The sequence below is a fragment of the Engraulis encrasicolus genome, chromosome 13, assembly GCF_034702125.1.
Source record: "Engraulis encrasicolus isolate BLACKSEA-1 chromosome 13, IST_EnEncr_1.0, whole genome shotgun sequence".
NCBI lineage: Eukaryota > Metazoa > Chordata > Actinopteri > Clupeiformes > Engraulidae > Engraulis > Engraulis encrasicolus.
In genome coordinates this window covers 3,609,261-3,619,046 of record NC_085869.1, presented here as the reverse complement: position 1 = coordinate 3,619,046, position 9,786 = coordinate 3,609,261, and the positions used below count along the sequence as shown (strand labels likewise).

General features: G+C 43.8%; 1 pseudogene; it reads left to right on the top strand.

The window, feature by feature from the left end:
- The window catches only part of LOC134461463 (uncharacterized), a 47,423-nt pseudogene extending 44,355 nt beyond the window's left edge, over positions 1–3,068 (top strand).
- The last annotated feature ends 6,718 nt before the right edge of the window (positions 3,069–9,786 follow it).

Here is a 9,786-nt window from a genome sequence, read left to right as displayed (position 1 = left end):
GTGGTGGAGGCACCAGGGTGGAATGCTGGGACTACAGAAGAAACACCAAACATCACCAAAGAGGAGATTGAGCTCAGTGTGTCTTTGTGTCCTCCTGGACCCCACGCTCTTCTTGTAGTCACAGGTGGTTTTATATCTTTCACAGAGACAGTGAGAAGATCAGTGCAAGAACACCTGGAACTATTGGGAGACAGAGTGTGGAGTCACACTATCGTGTTGTTCACCCTCGGACACAGGCTGGGAGACACACCCATTGAGCAGTACATTGATAGGCAAGGAGAGAGTCTGCAGTGGCTGGTAGAGAAATGTGGGAACAGATACCACGTCTTCAACAATGAGAGGAGAGATGACCACATGCAGGTCACACAGCTGATGGAGAAGATAGAAGAGATGGTGGCAGCAAACAGAGGGCAGTGTTATAAAATGCAAAGATGGAGAATAGAACAATTGGAAGAGAAGAGCAGGAGAAATGAAGAGAGAGGGAAAAAAATGATGGTGAAGGTGAACAGTGAGAGGGAATCACTCAGATCACAGATGTCTCCTTTTCTGTCAGAGTTGAGGATTGTTCTGTTGGGATACAGATATGCTGGGAAGAGTGAATCAGGAAACACCATCCTGGGCAGACAGGAGTTTGATTATGTAGGGAGAACAGCTCAGTGTGTGAAGAGACAGGGAGATGTAGCAGGCAGACACGTCACTGTAGTGGAGGCTCCAGGATGGAAGTGGACCGACAAAGTTTACAAAACCTCTAATCTGGCCAAAGAGGGAATTGCACTCAGTGCATCTCTGTGTCCTCCTGGACCCCACGCTCTACTGCTGGCCGTAGATTTAATTAGATCATTGCCAAAGGAAGTGAGGAGATTAGTTCAGCAACACCTGGAGCTTCTGGGTGAGAGAGTGTGGAGTCACACTATAGTGCTGTTCACCCATGGAGATCGGTTGGGAGACATACCCATTGAGCAGTACATTGCGAGTGAAGGAGAGAATCTACAGTGGCTGGTGGAGAAATGCGGAAACAGATACCATGTCCTCAACAACAATGGGAGGAGAGATGAAGACATGCATGTCACACAGCTGGTGGAGAAGATAGAGGAGTTGGTGGCAACAAACAGAGGACAGTGCTATGCGACAGAGAGATGGAGAATAGAAGAGTTGAAGGAGAAGAGGAGGAGAGATGAAGAGAGAGGGATAGAGAGGATGATGAAGATGAAGAGAGAGAGGGAGTCACTGAGATCACAGATGGGTGAGTTTGAGGGGTTTTCTTTAATATCACACAAAAGTTACACCCTAGATTCTGCATGTTTGTTTGGTTGTTTTTGTTTTTTACTTGACTGCTTAATAAGTTATCATTTTAACTTTTTGGAAATACATCTTCAATTGCAGGACAATTATAATGTCTGATATCATGTTGATTCAGGAAAATAGTGAAATGTTTTTTTCTTCAAATCTCAACAATAATTGCACGTGTTCTACATTAATGCCTATAACAGGTCAATCTGCTGAATAGATGATTTTTAAAGGCCTACAATTTTTTCAGCTGACTAAATGCTTTCCTTCCAAAAGTGACATGTATGGTTATTTTCCCCAAATACCTTTGTAATAATAATGTGAAAGTTTAAATATGTGTTTCTTAAAGATTCTGTCAACACAACAATACAGATCCATAGACTATTACAATGAATGGTGTCAATATTGAGTTAGAAACTTTTGGGCATTTAGACTTGTGTTCACAGAGGGCAATTTTGTGTTTTGCTAAATAAGTTTCCTATAAAAGGGTAGTGGGATCCTGTGTGGGAGTTGACTGGTCTGACTACAGGTTTACCAAGGTTAAGATTGAATTTATTAACTCGGCAATTGAGGTCTTCTTCCGATATGTAAAGAATCTTATATGTAAAGAATTTTAGTTTAAAACTTCAATCAGCCTTTGCCCTACGCCGAACCGGATGTACACAATCTTCCTATTCAACTAAACTTGAGTTTCTTCCTGTCAGGTGATACTATCTATCTGTCAGATATTCGAATTTTGCTCCTTGGAATGATACATTCTGGAAAGAGTGAATCAGGAAACACTATCCTGGGCAGAGAGGAGTTTGTCAATGATGGGAGAAAAGCTCGGTGTGTGAAGACACAGGGAATAGCAGTAGGGAGGCACGTCACTGTGGTGGAGGCTCCAGGATGGATGTGGAAGAACACCGTGGATCAAACCTCTAAAATGACCAAAGAGGATATTGAGCTCAGTGCGTCCCTTTGTCCTCCTGGACCCCATGCTATACTGCTGGTCATAGGTGTGGATAGATCATTCCCAAAGGAGGTTAAAAGATCGGTGCAGCAACACCTAGAGCTTCTGGGGGAGAGAGTGTGGAGTCACACTATAGTGCTCTTTGCTCGAGGAGACCTACTTGGAGACACACCCATTGAGCAGCACATTGAGTGTGAAGGAGAGAGTCTGCAGTGGCTGGTAGAGAAATGTGGGAACAGATATCATGTCCTCAACACTGAATGTAGAGATATACACATGCAAGTCACGGAGCTGATGGAGAAGATAGAAGAGATGGTGGCAGCAAACAGAGGACAGTGTTATGCAAATGGTAAGTATAATTTCATGTGATATGAAAAATATTGTTTTAGGTTAGGTAGGTTGACTAATAAATGTTTTCAAAAAATGCCATTTTATTAATACAGTAACAGAAGGCCCTTGTTAAATTAGCTGTTACGAAAAAAGCAGTGACCGGTTACAGATTATTGCATTGGGGTATTGGACTATGGTAGTTAGGATTTCTAGTGACAATTATAACTTTCCATTGGTGGAATGGAGTGCGTTAAGTTGCGACAATACTCGAAATGAACTTTCCAGTAGTATGAAACTGAATTGAATCCTAATTATAGAAAGTATTTTATTCATAATTTAGTATTTTAATCTGAGATGCAGGAAACGTCATATACACACTCCCACATACATTGCATGACATCCTCCATGACACTGCCGTTATGCAGCTGACATCTAATTTGAGTCAATTAACATATTTTTTTATTGTCTCTAAACCATATCAGGACAAGAGGACCAGTAGCCACGGCCTGTAAGGAAAGCACGCAGCCATGACTGGCTTCCTCCAGATAGTGAGTTTATTCATATTTTTAAGAAACAATGTCACATCAGTGGTGCCTTGCCACAGATCAGAGCTATAGGCAGAAGGATTTTGCATCAATAGTCTTTGAACCTCCGGACTAGAACACTCTCTTCTGTTGCTTTCTAATTCTTTTTTAATACTGTCTTGTTTCCTAGTGAGTGGAGATACAGACCACTGGTCCTACACCAGCTCTGCCTACAGCTCCTTCAGGTCTACAGAGAGCTTCCACATCAGCTCTCTACGGGGATCCATGCGGTCCACAACATCTTCCCAAAGTTCCGGAATCGGATCGTCAAGTTCTAGAACAGGTTCTGGGCGTAGTTCTGATTCTAGAGGGTTTAAATTTCCAAACTTGTTAAAACTGAGAAAGACTCTTAATGATGTCCCTGAATCACAAGAGAAACCACAGTCTAAAGAACATGAGGAAGATGACAAGAAGGAGTCAACTAAGAAGAAGATGTAAGAGGATTCCAACCCTCTGTAATCACAAAGACTATATACTGAATCATAGACGTGCACAGATAGACACGTGGTGTTGCTTGGGCAGACTACCAAGTTGCCTTTAACAGACAAAAGTGCCCTTTTGAAAGATCGTTTTTTATTTTTTATTATTTTATTCTTTAAATGAACATCTCTTAGCAGTAAAGGATCCGATAAAGAAAATGTTAGCTAAATCATACAATCATATTTTTGAATGTTATGAAACACTTTTTGCAATAAATTATTAACGCTAACCAAATACATACATCTAATCCTTGAGCTGTCTTTCATGCAGTGCCCATTGTTATACCATACAAAATATACATGTTCAAATCAAATCATCAATGTTCAAATATTCAAATCTATAGCAAATAGCAGCTGAATAACTGTATGTTCATCTATCAAATGTACACTACAATATCGTCGACTTGCTACCAAAACCGCCTAAGTCCGAATTTGGTCGAAATGAGATTTTTGCATAAACTTACTCCCCTACCACAGCTGCATCACCCTGCCTTTCTGCCAGGTTCATTGATCAATCACAACAGTCACCAGAGCCAAAAATCTGTATGTATAAAGTCACACACTGCCTATAAGAAAATGAATGACCAGGGACGTAGCTCTAGGGAGGACAAGGAGGGCATTTGCCTGTAGGCCTAGGGCCCTCCTGCAGGTGCCAAGGGTAGGGGCCCTATTATGATCTTGGCAAGTGGTATGGGGGCCCTATCTATTCATCCTGGGGCCCTGTGCACAATTTTTCTGCCAATGTGAATGACCTGGGTAACTTAGCCATTTTTGATGCAAGAAACAGTTTGTTTACATCTGTTAAGTGTTTTTTCTCTCTCTCTCGCTCTCTCTCTCTCTTCAAAGGCAATTGCCATGTTTCAAAATTTCATCCTTAGCCATCTGCCTGAGATAATCTTGTTACCACCCAATGGTTGTAGCCTTACATTATTTTATGGTTGTAGCCTTAAAACTTGCTGACTTCCGGACGCGGCGCACGTAGTCTGCAGCAGCTCCTTGCTTTCCCAAATTTCAGTGTTTATTTGTGTTAAAATGTGTCTTTCGAAATGTCTATCGTCGGAAACTATGTCGGAACGCACGTACAGTCGGCAACAGCTGTTGCAGATAAGAATGGACAACTTAAGCAATGTATTGGATGTACCAACGAAGACGCTGGAGGAACTAGGAATTCTGCGGCGGCATAGGACTACATCGGACCCGTCTGCCTCGCCTACATGGGGACGCCGAAAGCGATGCTCCAGAATTAGGAAAAGGGGCAAACGAGGTGGCGTCGAGACACGGCTTGCAGCCAACCCAACTCGTCCAGCAATACCATCAATTCTCTTGGCAAACGTCAGATCTCTGGACAATAAGATGGATGACATACGGCTACTAAGATCAGCGAACAAAACCGTGAGGAACTGCTGTGTGACGGTGTTCACAGAATCATGGCTGAACGACGGCATACCCGACTCGGCTTTACAACTGGAACAACTAACGTGCCACCGAGCGGACAGAGCCCTTGCAGAGAAAAAACGAGGGGGAGGAATATGTGTCTACACACATGATGCTTGGTGCAATAATGCTACGGTAGTACAGAGGCACTGCTCTCCACTAGTGGAGTTCATGATCATCAAGTGCCGACCCTTCTATTTACCCAGAGAAATATCCGCTATCATATTAGTCGCTGTGTACCTCGCACCCAGCAACAACAACAGCGTCAGAAGCGAGGCACTGAACGAGCTGCATCGGGGCATCAGTGAACAACAAGATGCACACCCAGATGCCTTCACAGTGGTCCTGGGAGATTTCAACCATGGAAATCTCAAAACAGTACTTCCAAAATTTCATCAACATGTCAACTTCCCAACAAGACAACAAAACACCCTGGACCTTGTTTACTCAAATCAGAAGGGAGCATACAAGGCAAAGCCCATCCCCCACATTGGAACATCAGACCACATAACGATTCTGCTACTGCCAGCTTACAGACAAAGGGCAAAACTCACCAAACCAGTTCAGAAGGAGGTGAGAAAATGGCCAGAGGGGGCCATCCCACGACTACAAGACTGCTTTGAAACCACAGATTGGGACATTTTCAAAACAGCTGCCACCCACAGCAATCACATTGACATTGAGGAGTATACAGACACTGTGACCTCCTACATCACAAAATGCATCGATGATGTTACAGAAATAAAACACATCACCACCAGGGCCAACCAGAAGCCATGGTTCACAGGAGACGTTCACCGACTGCTGAGGGCCAGAGACAAAGCCTTCAGAGCAGGAGACGTAGCTGGCCTAAAAACAGCAAGGGCAAACCTCTCCCAGGGCATCAGGAAAGCAAAAAAGGAATACTCGGACAAAATTACAACACACTTCAAAGACAGCAGAGATGCACAGAGCCTGTGGCAGGGCATACAGGCCATCACGGACTATAAGCCTGCACCACGGAGCTGTGACAACAACACCTCTCTGCTAAACGACCTGAACAGTTTCTTTGCCCGCTTTGAAGCACAAAATGACACTCACCCACAGAAAACTCCCCCTCCCCCCCATGATCAACCCCTTTACCTGTCCTCTGCCAGTGTGAAGAGGACACTGGACACCATCAACCCACGCAAAGCAGCTGGCCCAGACAACATACCTGGCCGAGTGTTGAAGGATTGTGCAGAAGAGCTGAAGGATGTCTTAACAGACATCTTTAACATCTCTCTGGAGCAAGCAGTCATCCCATCACTTTTCAAAGCTGCTACCATCATACATGTGCCGAAGAAATCATCACCATCATGCTTCAATGACTACCGTCCTGTAGCACTGACGCCCATAATCATGAAGTGCTTCGAACGGCTAGTCCTGTCACACATCAAAGCCACCCTACCCCCCACCCTGGACCCCTACCAGTTTGCATACCGAGCCAAGCGATCCACGGAGGATGCAATTTGCTCTGCCCTCCATCCAGCCCTCACCCACTTGTACAATAAAGACTCATATGTGAGAATGCTGTTCATTGACTTCAGTTCAGCATTCAATACCATAATACCACAACAACTCATCAGAAAACTGGACAAACTAGGTTTCAGCACCTCCCTCTGCAACTGGCTGCTGGACTTCCTGATGCAAAGACCACAAGCAGTACGGGTAGGGAATAAAACCTCAAGCACCCTGACCCTAAGCACGGGGGCTCCGCAAGGTTGTGTTCTCAGCCCCCTGCTGTTCACGCTGCTGACACACGACTGCACAACGACCCACAGCACTAACCATCTAGTGAAGTTTGCGGATGACACAACACTGGTGGGCCTCATCACCAAGGGCGATGAGACTCACTACAGAGAAGAAGTAGACCTACTGGCCAGATGGTGCAAAGACAACAACCTCCTGCTGAATGTCAACAAGACCAAGGAGATTGTTGTCAACTTTCAAAGGGTCCAAAAACAACTGCCACCACTGACCATCGACGGCGATGCTGTGGAGAGAGTGAGCAGCACCAAGTTCCTTGGAGTGCACATCAGCGACGACCTCTCTTGGACCACCAACACTACATCACTGGCGAAGAAGGCCCATCAGCGTCTCTACTTCCTGCGCAAACTAAAGAAGGCAAGTGCTACACCCTCCATCATGACAACATTCTACAGAGGAACCATAGAGAGCATCGTGTCCAACTGCATCACAGTGTGGGGAGGAAGCTGCACGGAGAAAAACAGGAAGACACTCCAGCGTGTTGTGAACACAGCGAAGAAGATCATTGGAGTACCACTCCCCTCCCTGCAGGACATTTACACCACACGCCTCACCCGGAAAGCACTGATGATCATCAAAGACACAAGCCACCCTGCACACAAACTGTTCAGCCTCCTGCCCTCTGGAAAGAGGTACAGGCGCCTCCGTTCCCGTACCACCAGGCTAGCACAATGCACCAAGCGATCAAGATAATGAACACCCAACCCACTCTCCCTCCACTGTCAGCCTCCAGCCAGCAAGGCCATTGACAACCCCCCCCTCATCCCCCACCACCATATCTGCGACTGAACATTCCACCTGCACTACTATATTTGTGACTGAACTTTCAACCTGCACTAACTCAAAACATGCGCACACACACACACACACACACACACACACACACACACACACACACACACACACACACACACACACACACACACACACACACACACACACACAGACATACGACATACATTCACACACACACACACACACACACACACACACACACACACACACACACACACACACACACACACACACACACACACACACACACACACTGCTGCTGGTGTACTTGACAGACCTTTTTAATATTTATTTTTCTTCAAAATGCAGAATTAATATTTATTTTTCTTCAAAATGCTACTATTACTATGTCAGAACGCTATAAAGGACTCTTTAGGAAAAGCACAAAAGCACAACAATTATCTCTTAATGTATGTCCTCTACAAGTCTTCTGTTGTCCAGTCTTGCACTTTAAATGTCTGTATGAGCACTGTCTATGTCCATACTGTCTTAAGTCCATGCATAAGTACTGTCTATGTCTATACTGTCTATGTCCTTACCTAGATTAGTCTATGTCTGTATGGCATTTTTGTTTATATAACATGGCAGAGATGGCACCAAGTTTCAGTTTTTCCATTTTAAAGACTTCATATCTTCTAAACTGTTCATCGCAGAAGATCAGTCTTTCAACACAACATGCACAGAATGGTTGGGAACATACATTGTCCATATCAAACCTCTGTCTTTAAAACTGCACTTACCACAGTCCTTCAAAGATGCCCACAAATTCAAAGGTGAGAATTTTTCAAGCAACTTTAAGCCCCCAGAAAATGGTGGTAAATGACAAGAGGATGTGTGAAAATCCACATTTCACAAGTACATGTTCCAAATGTTACCCCTTGAAATTCATAAGGACCTACTTAAAGTAGTTTTTTAGATACAACACTCTGAAAGTGGGCTCTCTGAGAAGTCTGTTCCAAACGAGTCAGGGGGGTACCTGACAAAAACATTTTTAATGACAAAACTATGAGGAGTTGAGAGCTATAATTTTGCACCTTTCCTATTGGGACGTTTGTGAACCTCCCTGATTTTTTTCTGCCAAATCTGAGATGGTCGTGCGGGATGATTTGGAGATTTGGCGTGGAATGACGCCATAGACTACATTATCTTATGACAATCTGTTATTCCATACATTCATTTACAGTTTTTTTCAATTGCTAAGAAGCACTTACCGATACTATGGATACTTTTTAACACAGACTACCACCTATCAAACACAATCGGCCAAACAGTTAATTTTCTTCTCAAAAGCAAACACTGTTAAATACATATAGCTTAGACAAAGACAAGAAAACAAGAGGGGCCATACATAAATAGGGAATTACACAAACAATAAACATTGAAAGTGCAATAAGACATAATACAGTACATGGTTGGCAGAGGTAGAAGGCCAGGCAGTGGAGTGGAGAGGAGTGGAGTGGAGTGGAGTTTATGTTGACCTCCAGGGCGGAGGCTGGATCCTGGGGCTCACCTGAATGGCCCTACCCAGCACACATCACCAAAAGCCTATCAACTTGCACTTTATTATGCAAATTAGTAGGCAATTTGTTTACCGACCATGTCCAATGATGAATGATGGGCACCATTTACTGTTTACTGTCATTGTATCTGTGCACATATCTGTATGTGATCTGCTGTTGTGTGCATTAAATGTGTTTGATTTTAAGGTAGTGCCACAACACATTCCTATTAACTGTGATGACATGGCAATAAATGTATTAAATCTGGAATCTCTCAATTTCACTCTTTTTAACTAGCCTCTATCTCTCCTGTCCTCCACCCTTTTCTACCCCTCCATTTCTCTTGTCGTCCATCTTTTATCTCTTCTCATCTCCATCTCATCTTCTATGTCTCTTCCCTTCTCCTCCGTCTTCTCTCTATCTCTCCATCTCACCCTGTCCTCTTCTCTTCATCATTGATCAATCACAACCACAAATACTTTGGCCAACCAATCTCGTTACTGAAACAGCAAAATATACAGAACATACGTGAAGAGAATCGTGAACATGTGGCACACACAGCAGAGCAATATTTGCCAAACTTTTTTTTGTGTATTAACAAGCAAATATAAAACATTATGCATGCACATAAAGAGAGG